The following is a 14,809-nucleotide window of genomic DNA, read 5'->3' on the forward strand; positions in this document are numbered from 1 at the left end:
TGACTTTTAGTGACCTTATCTCATAGCTACACCATCGGACTGAGTAGAACCGCCCCATAGGGTTTCCAAGGAACACGTGGTCGATTCGAACTGGCAACCTCTTGATTAGCAGCCATAGCTCTTAACCTCTATGCCACCAGGGTTTCCACTCCAACCACAGCTCCAGGAAAAAAGTAAATGAACACCACCATTAACCTAGTTTGATCTCTTCGTCTTCTGATACAATAAAACTGGTCTTTTTGAAACCTAGAATAAGAACTGGATTCTTCAGTGGTTCAGATGGACAGCCCCCAAAATAATAATAGAATTCACTCTCTGACATAAAACATCACCTCTCACCCCAATGATATCATACCAAAAAACAAACAAACCAAATCCGTTGTCGTAGAGTCAATTCCAACTCATTGCGACCCTATGGGACAGAGCCGAACTGCCCCATAGGGTTTCCAAGGAGCGCCTGGTGGGTTCAGACTGCCGACCATAGCTCTTAACCGCTGGGCCACTGGGCCCCAAAGGATATCGTACTGTATAAAATAAATCTAAAATCTAAGCTTCTATTTTTTTTCTTTTCTTTTTTTTTTTGCAATAACCATTCTGAAATAATCTGAATTTGGTCACTTGGATGAATGAGAAGACATGAATGAACAGGAGAATTAAGCCCTGCTTGCCCCACAGGTGGGCCCCTGGGTGGTACAAATGGTTTGTACTCAGCTACTAAACCAAAGGTTGGCAGTGGGAACCCATCAAGTGGCTCCATAGAAGAATGCCTTGAAAATCTGCTCTAACCCTATGGAGCAGTTCTACTCTGTAACACATGCAGTTGCCATGAGTCAAAACTGACTCAATGGCAGTGGGTCTGGTCTTTTCGGTTTGCCCCAGAGGATAATTATGTACATTAAATATGATAATATGAAGCCTGGAAAACGTAGTACATACTCAACAAAAACTTGTTTCCTTTCTCATTGAGCTGGGCTTTCTCTTCCTAGACCCCATCTGTATCCCACTTCCTCCCCACGCCCACCACATAGCCTTACCAGGTGCCCTTATCAGTGGTGAGGTCCTCAGGGTCTGTCAGTTCACACCTTCTTCTAGCCACTCAGGCAGGCAGAAACAGGGGGAACCCAGGAAGAAAGAGCGTGTGTGTGTGTTGAGAACGGGTAAGAAAAAGGTACTGCCTGAAAAGAAACATGGCTAGGAGGAAAGGTGTTTCTGAGATGCCATCCCACAGAGAAGCTTCAGTGGGACAGGCAGGTAGCAAATCCATTGGTTCCTCCAGAAGGGGCAGTGGCTTGAGCTGACAGGAAGAAGCAGGAGCTTGGACTCAGGCTGACCTGTGTTGGAACTCAAGCTTCACCAACTGCCAGTTATGTAGCCTCAGGCAGGGCACTGAACTGTCTCAACCTCAGCTTTCTCTTATGTAAATCAAGGATGATAATTCCTACCTCTTGAGGTGATGAGGATATAATGAACTAAGATGTGAAAGCCCCACCTCCCCCACACAAAGTGCCCTACTCTTTCCCCTCGTGTCTCACCCCCTGCCTCCCGACATACATGCACATACCTTATCCCAGTCCCTATAGATCCTCCCTCCTGCCTGCCCCCCTCCTCAAATCCTTAGTCTCCAAAATCCAGTGGCAACTTTCTGCTCATATTGTATTATCAAGATCTTCTCGAAGATTTCCTGTTCACTAAGCAGTCAGTAAAGTCCCTGGATGGTAAAAATGATTAATGTTCTGGGCAGCTAAAGTAAAAGTTGGAGGTTCAAGTACACCCAGAAGTACCTCAGAAGAAAGACCTGGCAATCTGCTTCTGAAAAAGCAGCCATTGAAAATTCTACAGAGCACAGTTCTATTCTGATACACAGGGGGTTGCCCTGAATTGGAGTGGACTCGACGGCTACTGGCTTTAAGAGGTCAGCAACTGGCATCAGAAGTAACATAGGTACATGCTCACACACACACACACTCACACCAGCTTTTCTAAAGCAAATTTTCATAGTGATCATTCTTTAAATAAATGGGATAAAACCTCACTCAAGCACTAACCAGCCCGGGAAAAGTTTATAGAGAAGGCAGGGGGCAAGAGAGACTTCCCAGAGCCCCTAGAAATCTATGGCATAGGAGGGAGATAATGTCCGTATTTGGCAAAGGCTCTTGGAAGTCCTCATAATCTTGATGGGAATATAAATGAGCATTTATTATGCACTGACCATGTGCCCTGCACTGTGCTATGAACTTTACCTGCATTTTATAATGTAATCACTGCAATTACTGTTATGTGCACTTAATAAAGAATAGTTGGTTAAAAGATTAAGCGATTTATTCAAGGTCACATAGGCTGTAAGCCATGGGACCATTGAGTAAATCCTATAATGGTGGTGGAGTAGGGAGCACATGGCACCTAAGAGCACACTCAGAGTGTGGGAGGCTCCTGAGCTCTCTGAGCACCCCATCCCATCTCCTTCTTCCCACTGAGCCGTATTGAAGATCGTCTTGGACAATGACCTTGACTACCAGTGACTTCAATTCTCTGCCCAGGCCAGGAGATTCCAACCAGCTCAGCTCTCCCAGGACCATGCCCCAGATGCTGCCCCTACCTGCTGGGCTCCTACCACACCCGATTCTCAATCTTGGCTCTCCAGCAGAGGGAACAGTGCATGCAAAGGCTGTGAGGCATTTATCACAGGCTGGAGCTCATGGAGCACGTGTGGGAATGAGACAGATAGGGTTCACTGTGCCCGCAGCTGAACGAAAGATGTGTTAAAAGATTACCATCTAGAAGTTGGGTAAACAGGAACCCACCCTGTCAACATGATAAGATTGAAACAGCCCATGAATTACTATCTCCTTCTTAGTGTTTTTCTTTTTTTTTTTCTTAGTGTTTTTCTAGTCCCTTCCTCCTTTACAGGCTGCACATGTGCAGAAGAACAAAGTGTGACCACTGTTTAACCTTCCTTAGCCTTCCAAAGATGGCGATGTAGTGCCGAAGATCAAGCGCACTTGCACTATATCCCATAATAAGTGATGTCAAGGGCTGCCTAAAGGAATCCATCTTGAATGTCAGCGAGTTCCATCTTAGATTCCAGATGCGCAGGCAACCTAATTAGCATATACCGCCATTCTGAGAAGTACCCGCCCCTTGAAAGAAGCCCACTAAATATTCATTACTTTATTGTCTCCACTGAACCCATATTAGCCCTAGCCTTGCTTCCCTTTTCTAGTTAGTCTTTTGGAGAGGCTTAGATCCTCGCTTGCTCCTTTTGCTTGACTCAAACAAAATAAAAATTGCTGGAGATAAAATTTGTCTTTCACATGTATTCTTACTCTGGAAAAGACAAGGACCCTTTGTGTCAGATTGGCAATTGGAGGAGGTGAAAAGGCAGGGCCAGGTCACAGAGGGCAGGGTAAGCTATTCCTGGGTGCTCAGGGTGTGTTCTGAAAGCAGTGGGAAGCCACTGGAGTATTAGGGGAGGAAGTGACTTGATTAAATTTGGAATTAAAAATATCATTCTGGCTGTTGTAATGGCTATGACCTTGCATTCATCAATCCATAGTTTTACTTCATAATACAGCAGATTGTTTCTAGGGGGTCTGACAAAATTTGTAATAAATTTCAAATGGCATTGATCTTAGAAAATGGAACTCAATTTATGAGTTGATTAAAAAAATAAAAACATTCTTCTGTTTGTCAAGTATTGTGTGTTCTCCATCTGGGTTGCATAGTTTTGATTAGAGAGTTTGCAGGAATTTGGAAGAAAATAGTGTTCCTCAGGCTGAGCTAACTTCTGAAACAAACGGCCCCCAATCTCGGTGGATTGTTGCACTAGAGGATTATTTCTCACCAGGCCACAGTCCACCGTGGGTTGGTAGTACCGGATGGTGTTTTGTGGGAGGAGGAGATGATCTCCTCTACCTAGTCATTCAGGGACCCAGGTGCCTGCCATCTTGTGGCTCCAACAGCCCCCAGGGCCTCAGAGCTCTTTGGCAGTTCCTGAGGCCAGAGAAAATGGTTGAGAATTATACAGCAGAAAGCCTAAGTGTGTGCCCAGCAGGAAAGGAAATTCGTATCAGCACCTCCACACTTCCCCACCCACAATACAAATTTTAAACCCTAGAATTAGAATCCTAATCCAAGAAGGACCAAGCAGGCATCAAAGAAGTTAGTCTCAGACGGCAGTCTTCAAATGGGACATGCCTACCGTGTGAATTCATAAAGACTTTCCAAGGGGCTCATAGACATACAAAACTAAAAAACCAAACTCATCACCCTCGAGTCAATTCCAACTCATAGCGACCCTATAGGACAGAGTAGAACTGCTCCGTAGGGTTTCCAAGGAGCAGCTGGTGGATTCAAATTACCAGCCTTTTGGTTAGCAGCCATAGCTCTTAATCACTATGCCACCTGGGTTTCCACATAGACATAAACCAAAACCAAACCAAATCCACTGCCGTCGAGTCGATTTCAACTCATATCGACCCTATAGGACAGAGTAGAACTGCCCCATAGAGTTTCCAAGGAGTGCCTGGCGAATTCGAACTGCCGACCTCTTGGTTAGCAGCTGTAGCACTTAACCACTACACCACCAGGGTTTCCCCATATAGACATAGAACATGTTAAATTACTCAATTTCTTGATTTTTAATGACTCAATTTCTTGATTTTTAATTTTATTCTCTCTCCTGAAACTGACCTGCTTGAGAACTGGTCTGCACTTTCATGATTCCTATCTCGTTTCTTACCTCACCCTTCCCCACTCTATGAAAGGAAGAAAAAAAAATTGTGGTTGAGTCAACTCCAACTCATGGCGACCCCATGTGTGTGAGAGTAGAACTATGCTCCACAGTGCTTTCAATGGCTGATTTTTTTGGAAATAGACCCCCAGGCCTTTCCTCCGTGGTGCCTCTGGGTGGGCTCTAAAACTTTCAGTTAGTAGCCAAGGATGTTGACTGCCCCACCCAGGGACTCCAATGATGTTGTAGCCATTGTTATTTGTTTCCATATATAATTTGTCACGAATATTGTTTTAATTTGAGTGCTATAGGAGTCCTATAATGTGTCTCCCAACATTTTTCCCCACTCTATTTTCTCCATAGAGTTATATTTCCTAGCATGTATTTGTTATTATTATTTTATCTATTTATTTATTTCACAATAGGACTACTTAAGAACCTAAGCCCTGTGTCGATGAAGGGACACACACATACAGAAATGTACCAGAAATAGTCTTCCCACCCTCTTGAATTCGAAGAAGCTTCAAAATTCATTCAGCTAAAAACAAGCACCATTGAATGTCCCCTGGAACTGAACAGGCGTCCAGGGTGGCACAAACGGTAGAGTTTTGGGCTACTAACAGAAAGGTTGGCAGTTTGAACCCACCCAGAGACGCCTTGGAAGGACGTCCTGGAGATACGCTTCCAAAAGGACACAGCCATTGAAAGCCCTGTATGGGGTGTAGTTCTACTCTGAAACACATGGGGTCGTCATGAGTCGCCATTGACTCCACATCAACTGGTTTGGTTTTTGGTTTGGAACTCAGAGCTCATACCTCTGAAGTCCACTAGGTGGTAGTAGAGTACAAGAAGTGGTGGCGATCTAGTCAGGCTAGATTAGTAATTCGCTTCCATCAAATTAAATAGACCAATGTAATTTTTAAGTGTGTGCCTAATCCAAGTCTTTGTGCCACCAGTTTGTCGTGGTTTCAACCTCATTTCCAAAAATGAGAGGGTCATGGTGAACTTTCAGTGACACCCATCTTCTTTGACTTATTAACATTCAAATTCGTTTCAGATGGGTGGCTGTTTGTGAAAACACAACTGTACTGCCTAACACAACATTGCCCAAGGTATTTTTAGCCTATTTTAGGAAATGGTCAGATCACAACCTGGTATTTGTTTCCAAAATTCTTGATTATAATGGTGTCTCCACGGATAGGATGTTTCTGGGACACAGCCCCAGATGCCCAGACTACCTACTTATAAGAGTGAGGCTCTAAGGGTTGGAGATACATCCCTTTGGAGGAATTTTGATTCTTAAAGAGGCAGGTAAGGCATAAAGAGCAGCAAAGCAGTCTTTTTTTTTTTTTTTTTAATCATTTTATGAAAATATAATGACACTTCAATCTTTAAACATATATTCTTTTTTCTGAATCAGCTGAGATTTTGACACATGAAGAGATGTTTAATCAGCACAGCAGAGCATTAGGTTAAAGCAAAACTGGGTTATATCTTTATCCAGGGATGATAAATTGATTTTAACAGAATGAAAACTCCAATCGATTGGAACCAATGTCCTGGAGCTCTGTGTTGGGAAGCCTCTGGGCTTAGTGAGAAAGTTACAGTGATTAATTAGAGATGTCTGCTATCAGTGAAGAGATGAGGCATTGTAATATATTTGCCAGGTGTTTATGCATTTTCTATCCATGTCTTACTCCCATTTGGCACCATCTTCAACCATTACATTTTTGAGCCTCTGCTTTATAGAAAGCACCGAGCTGGTTGCTATTGAGGATACAGACATGAAAAAGAAATGGAATGGCTCCTGTTCTCCAGGAGATGATAATATATTAGGGACGAAATAAGATCTAGACAATTTGAGGCAAAAAGACTTGTGTCATTAAAAGAAAAAGTGAAAAACTAGAGCATTGTGCAGGCTACCCAGGGCAAAAGACCACTTCCAGTCAGGGAGATCAGAGCATACGTCCTAGAGAAGGTGGCATTTTCTGCTGAGCCTTGAAGGAATACTAAGATTCCAGGCAGAAGAGATATAGAAGGAAATCCATAAAAATGGAGTGATGCGAACAAAAAAGAGAATTGGCTTGGCTTAACCAGGAAACAGCTGTATGTGAAGGTGGGTGGTGCAAAATAGTGCCGCAGGTAGAGGATGTCACTTCATGGGAACATTGTCCTCCAGGAAAAGGCACAGTTAATGTATCCCCCACATATTTATTCATTAAACAGAACAGGTAACATCTACGTGCCTTTATGATTCAGAACGCTGGAATTCAAATGTTTAGGAAGTTATTTGATCTCTTTATGCTGAGTATGATTGGGGGAACAGGGATGAGGACAATTGATATGGCTTCAATACAGAGCACCACCCCAGTCCAAGTATGGGAGGGAACCAACAATTCTCTGTGTTGGGATGGATCATACTAATGTTACTGGATTCCATGTTGGAATGATGTGAGCATGGTTGAACAACAGAAGATTCATGGGGATGGTGGGGAGGCTCAACAAAGAGGTACGCAAAGAACATCTGTGGGAGCAACATGGCATTTTGAGAAAAATACGTAGCAGTGCAGAGACCTGCATCTGGATCTCCTCTCTGCCTTTATTACTAGCTCAGCAAACTTCAGCAAATTATTTAAACCTTCTGAGCCTCCATTTACCCGTCAGCAATGAGGATAATATGCCTTCCCACGAAGATTTTGTTAAATATGTTAGCATATCTTAAAGTGCCTGGAACTAGTGTAGTCTCAAAAAAAAATTTACTGAATTTTGAAATCTATTGTGCTAGAGCTGTGTCCTATAATTTCATTTTTTCAACAGCTCAGATTGGACAATTTCACCTCAGTTGTTTTATTTATTTAGTATCCTTTTACATTTGTGTGTTAAAGTGTGGAATCTTTCTTTATTCAGTGAGTCATCCAAAGGGCAACGACCATAAGTGAATCATTTCATAATGACAGATTGTGGTCAAGGTGCTTCTATAAGCACAGGTCAGCTGAACCTCTTACCCAAGTGTACCAAATGAAGCATGCCACAGAAAATTCAGAGAATCCAAGTCAAACATTAAAATAAGTAGATGAGAGTAGTATTCCATTGTTATTATCATTTGTTATTGCCAAAAAGGAGCTTTTCATGTTCTCTGAAGTTCATAAAATTATAATGAGTGTTCATAAGCCTCCTAGATTAGTCTTAAAAACAATACTCGCCAACAGCAAGACCCACTTTCTAGTATGTCCCAGAGAAGATGGGACCGCTGCAGAGTCCTCTCCTGCCTCAACTGGTCTTGCTATGGGCACCAGGCACTATGCCCAGGACAGAGCCTGGAGACCAAGTCTTTAATCCTTCACCCACCCCCTCGTTCTAGCCCTAAGGTATCCTCCCTTCTAGCCTAATTTGACAGATTCCCAATAAGCCAAGATCTTGGCTAAATAGAATTTTTTTCAAACTTGGAAATGGGTTAAAAAATTGTAATTGATCAAATGAAGCTGTCAGCCAGCAGGAAGACAAACTCAAACCTTATAGATGAGTAAGTGGTCTTCCATCAGGCTTGCTGTTGTTGGATGCCGTCCTGTTGATTTCGACTCATAGTAACCCTATGTGACAGAGTAGAACTGCCCCAGAGTATTTCTTGGCTGTAATCTTTACAGAAGTAGACGGCCAGATCTTTCTCTTGCAAAGCCACTGGATGAGTCTGAACCACCAGCCTTTCAGTTAGCAGCCGAGCTCTTAATTGTTTGTGCCACCAGGCTTCTTCTTAACCCATTAAACCCATCACCATCGAGTTGATTCCAGCTCATAGAACCTTTAAGGACGGAGTAGAATGGCACCATACAGTTTCCAAGGCTATAATCTTTACAGAAGCAGAGTGCCACAACTTTCTCCCGCAGAGCAGCTAGTGGGTTTCGGCAGTTGAGTGCTTGACCACTGCAACACCACAGTAACTTGGATGTAAATCCTCAACTTACAATATCTCCACCTCCTCCCTCTAACCCAGGGGATTCTAAAGTGTAGAGTGGGAAAAGGCCTTTCCTATTTCCCAAGCTCAGTGGCTGTGCTCATGATAAGGCTTAACTGGCCTGCAGTAGGAAGAGGTAGGAGTGAAGAGAATTAGCATCCTCTGAGCACAGTCACTGTGCTACCCTCGTGAGGTTACTATTATAACTGTTGTTAGGTGCCATTGAATCAGCCCCCCAACACATGGTGACTACATAAACAACAGAACAAAACACTGCCCTGTCCTGCACCGTCCCCATGAGCAGTTGTAGTTGGAACCAGTGTGATCGACAGGGTCATTGGCTGATTTTCAGCAGTATATTTCCAGACCTTTGTTCCTAGTCCTTCTTAGTTTGAAAGCTCCACTGAGACCTTTTCAGCATCATAGTGACAAAAAGCCTCCATGGACAGACCTCTTCAGCATCATAGTGACATACATACAAGCCTCCATGAGGTGCACTGGCTGGGAATCAAATGTGTCTCCCACATAGAAGGTAAGAATTCTACCACTGAACCATCAAAGCCTCTGCTATTATAACTAGATGGGGGGTAAGGAGGAACAGAATTCCTGAGGGCTTATTCTGGGAAGAGGGAAGACATATCTATACTGCCCTTTTCTTACAGGGACTAGTGGGGAGGGAGAACTGCCTAAGAATTGTATTCCCTTAAAGAGAGAAACCACTTCAAAGCTTCTATCTGTTCTTTGTGCTTATAGAAGCAGGACCTAGAATAAATGCCCCTTGTGTGGTACAGCGAGTTCATAAGCAGTGAGAATGCCCACCAGTTGTGCGGTGTGTAGAATGTGTAGAGTAAGAGACAGACTGCTGTGTACAGTCACAGGGATTTCAGGGTTCAAGACTGGAGGAGAAAAGCCTTGGTACAAGGAGAAATCCAACAAGACAGAGGCAAATCTGGGCCTAAGGAAGACACCAAACCAAACTCATTGCCACTGAGTCAATTCAGACTCATAACAACCCTACAGACCAGAGCAGAACTGTCCCATAGTGTTTCCAAGGAGCAGCTGGTGGATTTGAACTGCTGACCTTTTGGTTAGCAGCCCAGCTCTTAACCACTGCATCACCAGGGCTCCAAGGAACACAGAGTCAATGAGAAACTCTCTACAAAGGGAGGTTAGCTGATATTGCAGTTGTTGTTGTTCTTGAATTTGAAATGTAAGTAGTGCTCCTGCTGTACTGTGATCCCAAGCCTTTAGGTAAAATCTGTTCTGTATAGCAGATGTGTGTGAGTGGAGCTTGGGGAGAGTAAAAAAAAAGTGGGGGTGGGGAAGAAATGAGGTGAATAGGAACATAATGAAGACAGCAAGTGCTGGGAATGAGATACAAGGGATTGGTCAGACAACAAGAGATAACCCTAGTAGATGGAAGTTCAAGAACTCCAAAGGCATAGGGCCCTGGAGAACAATGGGGGTAGGGATGTCAGTTTTCCTACTAAATGTAGGAATACATATTAAAGAATAAAGAGCAGAGTGATACAGAAACCTGGACAACATGGGAACAGTCAAATGGGTAACACACAGTTAAATTATTTACTCCTTTTCACTGAAGCGGTAGTTGAGTAACAATCTGCCTGATGTCACAGAACTAGTAAGGCACATTGCTCAAATCTGAAAGCCTAACTTCTCTTTACCACTCTCCACTCTCTTTCTGAGCAATAACAGCAAATATTTATCGAGTCCTTAGTATATGCCCAGCCCTGTGCTATGCTGAGTTAAATATTATTATTATTCTCATTTTATAGTGGAGGGAACTAAAGTTCAGAGATGTTATTTAACTCGGTAAATATCACAGAGCAAACAAAAGGCAGAGCCAGGATTTAATTATAGCCTTTTCTAACTTCAAGTCTCATTTCTTAGCCACTAGCTCTACAGCTTAACTTAGAATGATGTAAACAGAGCATGGTTAACACTGGTGATCCCCTACTGACTAGATGCTATTCTGGGTTACTCATATTAACAAATTAATGTCTTGGGTCAGTGACACAGAGAGGAGGAGGAGTTTCTAATGAAAAAGCTACCACTGACATAATCAGAAAGCAAATTGTAAAGGATAAGTTATACTAGTCACCTTGACAAATATTCAGAACTGAATGGTGCCAAAATTCAGGGAAATTTAGCTCTTTCCAGGTGAATCCCAAAGGAGAAAAATGATGACTCACATGCAGGAAAGTCCTTTAAAAGCATTTTTTTTATTTGCTGTAAGAATATAATCTGGCATTTCTATACAATCCATCATGCAAAAATCGTGGTAGCAATGAAGAATCTTAACATCTGTACATTTGCTCAGTCAAAATATTTGCAAAGGCTGAAAAATAACATCTTGGGACAAAAGAATACAGAAGGAGCCAACTCTCTTCCCCTGGATCATGGCTTCCAACACCAAGAAGCACAGCCACAGAAAACCTTTAAGACTGAAGGTATCGAGAGATAGGTAAGCAACCATCTTTTGCTGGTTGATCCACTGGGTAGCAAGGAGGCCACTACTCCACGGGCAGTTTCACTGTGTGGTCAAATGGTTCTGGGCAGCGAGCACTAAAGCATCAACAAATATGTAGAAATGACCTGTTGAGTTGGAATAGACATTACAAGGCTGCAAAGGAATCTTCTTGCCTAGGCATCAGGCAGGGTGCTAAGAATTACAATTGCTTCCCTAGCAAAAAGTCACAGTGATTGTTTTGTATACTAATTAAATGTCCCTGAAACACCATCATAAAGCACATTATACATAAATTGGTCAATAGCATGATGGGCACTAATCTCTGGAGCTGGCTCAACTTGCTTAACTGCAGTTTATCTGAAATGAGGTATGGGGAAGGAAAGGAGAGGACGCTAAATCTTATGGTCAATCCCCAAAGAGTGTGGCCATGAAGGCCCAGCTCTTTCTTTGTGGGAGTGTCCTGGAGTACCTGTTTTAGATGTAGAGGGCTCGGAGCTACACTGCTCATGCACCTATTACTCACCAGGTTCAGCACTAGCACTCAGAAACTATATTAGCATTAATCTTCATCACCAAATGCAAAATGGGTATTATGAATCCCACTTTTTAGTTAGGCTAACTGAGGCTTTTAAAAATTATGCCATTAGGCTGAGAACCTGCAACTAGTTATTGATGGGGCAAAGATTGGAGATCAGACCTACCTGACAGTAAATCTAGATTTTTCACTGTACCAGGCTGTTTCTGAAGGGACCAAGGCTATTTCTAGCCTTGAACCTTGCCATTTCTGTGATTAGGTCTCAAAGGAAAAGCTCTAGGGAGAGACACAGAAAGGCTAAAAATGCCACCATGGAGAGAGGTGAATTACAGAATCTTCTAGTTCACCAATAGCTCCTTCCAACCCAACGAGAGCATTGGGATTCCCAAGGGCATCGAGTTTGTGGTCTATTGGGAAAGCGATCTGAAATTTCTCTTAAGGGCATCTCCAATCTTATGGGGAAAATATGAGAATAAGGAATTTGCGCTAGGTTCAGGATTTTACATCCTCCTGCCCCAGGAACACAAGACCAAATCGATATCTCCTGGGTGAGTCTCTGAGGCATGGTCATTCTGTTGATTTCTCACATTGTCTATTTTGGGCAAAAGTGAAGGATTAGAGGGAAGCTGAATCAAAATGCATCTCCTACTAACTCTCAAATCCTTAAAAGTGCAATGATGCTATCGGGCATGAGGTACGCCATGAGAAGCAAAAAAAAAAAAAATTTTTTTTTTTTTTTTTACTTTGATCTGCTTTGTGAAGTCTGCGTTCAGAAATATCCATGAACATAACTCATGAGCCTTCTCCTCTCTCTAAGGCTGTTACATTTAGAAGTACAATTTTATTTTGAATGCCTTTACTTTGAAAGTTACGTATTTGTTGAAATTTTAAATAGGTGTATTTAAAACTGGAAAAGATGTTCTTGGACTTTTTTTCTTTTACTATGATGATTATTAAACTAATATTTTTTTAATGGGGCAAATCAACATCCAGGGATGGAAACAGTGACAATAGAAGGAATTCAATTTTTCCTGAAGGGGTTTGAAAAAGCTATGTATGCCAGTAAAAGTGACATTAGACAACTCTCTTACTGGTTTGCTGTTGGGCTCTGGATTGATCCCCAAACCAGTGGTTAATGAGTTTACAACGTTAACAACAAAGTGGGGACTCATATACAGCATTCACATGGCCTTTTTTGGTGGAGTCAACCATGGTAGTATCGGCCCCAGAGTTCCCCAAGAGTCTTGGAGGCATCCCCGGAGTCACTAGCGAGAGCTGAGAAGCAGATAGGTAGGTCTCTCCTTTCCTTCTCTTCTTTCCCTTTGACCTATTTTCTGTTCCAGTTATGTGAGATGTTCTGAATCTTTTTCATTTTGATCCTCTGGTCCAACATCTTATACCTCACAGGATGGTCATCAGTTTTCTTTGGAACTGAAGGTGCATAGGAGCTAGATGCATAAGCAGGGCGTTTAAAATGGCGTAAAGGAGGCTTGATGACTGGAGGCCATGGAAAGGAAGACAGAAAACTGTTAGCCTCATTAATAACAAACTCTTAAAACCCATTGCCATCGAGTAGATTCTGATTCATACTGATCCTACAGGACAGAGAAGAACCGCCCCATAGGGTTTCCAAGGAGTGGCTGGTGGATTTGAAGTGCTGGCCTTTTGGTTGGCAGCCGAGTTCTTAACCACTGTGCTACCAGGACTCCCACTAATGACATGGCATGATAGAAATATTGAGGGCAACTTCTTAGTCCCTAGACCTGTCTCTTTCCTCTAAAAACGGGAAACAAAGGGGCTTGAATTCCCATTGAGAACCTTATTGCAGATAGATGAATAAATACATTATCATCTTGATCACTCACTTAAAATAAATAAAGACAAGAAATCACTAAAGATAGACAGCATTGACCCCTGAACTTGAGGTTCTTTGATAACAAATAGATGGGATTATGGAAGCGAGAGGGAGCACTGGGGTCATTTTTGGGAACAGGAAGGCGAACATGGGTTAGCAGGGCCATATCATTAACCAGCATTTAATACTGTATATATTTGTAGGTTTGGAAACTGGCATGCAAGCCTAAAGTGCTGAGAAAAAAAAAAAAAATACATACAACATGTCACTTAAAAAATGTTTACAAAACACATATCTGATAAAGGTCTTCTATCAGAAATATACAAAGAACGCTTAAAACTCAACAGTAAGGAAACAAACAAGCCATTACAAAATGGCAAAAGATCTGAACAGACCCCTCACCAAAAAAGATAGACAGATGGTAGATAAGCACATGAAAAGATGCTCAATATCTTTGTCATTAGCGAATTGTAAAATTAAAACAACAATGAGATACCGCTACATACTTATTCCAAAAAAAAAAAAAAAAAACCAAACCCATTGCCGTGGAGTCGATCCCGACTGATAGTGACACTATAGGACAGAGTAGAACTGTCACACAGGGTTTCCAAGGAGCAGCTGGTGAATTCGAACTGCCAACCTTTCAGTTCGCAGCCAAATGCTTAACTGTTCTGCCAGCAGGGCTCCTCACGTACCTATAAGAATGGCTAAAATCCAAAACAATGACAACACCAAATGCTGGGGAGGATGCGGAACAACAGGCACTCTCATTCATTGCTGGGAGGGATGCAAAATGGAAGAGACGGCCTGGCAGTGTCTTACAAAGCTAAGCATAGCATAGTCTTACCATATGATCCAGCAATCGTGCTCGTAAGTAGTTGCCTGCCTGATTTGAAAACTTACATCTATACAAAAACCTGCACGTTAATTTTTGTAGAAGCTTTACATATAATCACCCAAAACTGGAAGCAATCAAGACGCCCTTCAATAGGTGGATGGATAAACAAATGGTCGTACAGCCTTACAACGGAATATTATTCAGTGATAAAAATGAAATGAGCTATCAAGCCACATAGAGACATGAATGAATCTTAAATGTGTACTGTTAAATGAAAGAAGCCAGTCTTTAAAGGTTACATACTGTATAATTCCAACTATGTGACATTCTGGAAAAGGCAAAATGATAAAGATGATTAAAAAAAAAAAACGGATTGTCAGGGATTCAAGGGCAGCAAGGAGAGATGAAT

The 14,809-nt window shown here is 42.3% G+C and overlaps 1 protein-coding gene across 2 annotated transcripts in view; it reads right to left on the reverse strand.

Moving 5' to 3' along the window:
- Positions 1–12,688: 12,688 nt before the first annotated feature.
- Positions 12,689–14,809, reverse strand: part of PDE1C (phosphodiesterase 1C) — a 626,169-nt gene continuing 624,048 nt past the window's right edge. For both annotated transcript variants that reach the window (XM_049894061.1, XM_049894060.1), the window contains one exon: positions 12,689–13,204. The gene's annotated coding sequence lies outside the window, so the exon portion shown is untranslated. The remainder of the gene's footprint in view (positions 13,205–14,809) is intronic.

The sequence above is a fragment of the Elephas maximus genome, chromosome 8 (genome assembly GCF_024166365.1).
Source record: "Elephas maximus indicus isolate mEleMax1 chromosome 8, mEleMax1 primary haplotype, whole genome shotgun sequence".
In the NCBI taxonomy this organism is placed as follows: domain Eukaryota; kingdom Metazoa; phylum Chordata; class Mammalia; order Proboscidea; family Elephantidae; genus Elephas; species Elephas maximus.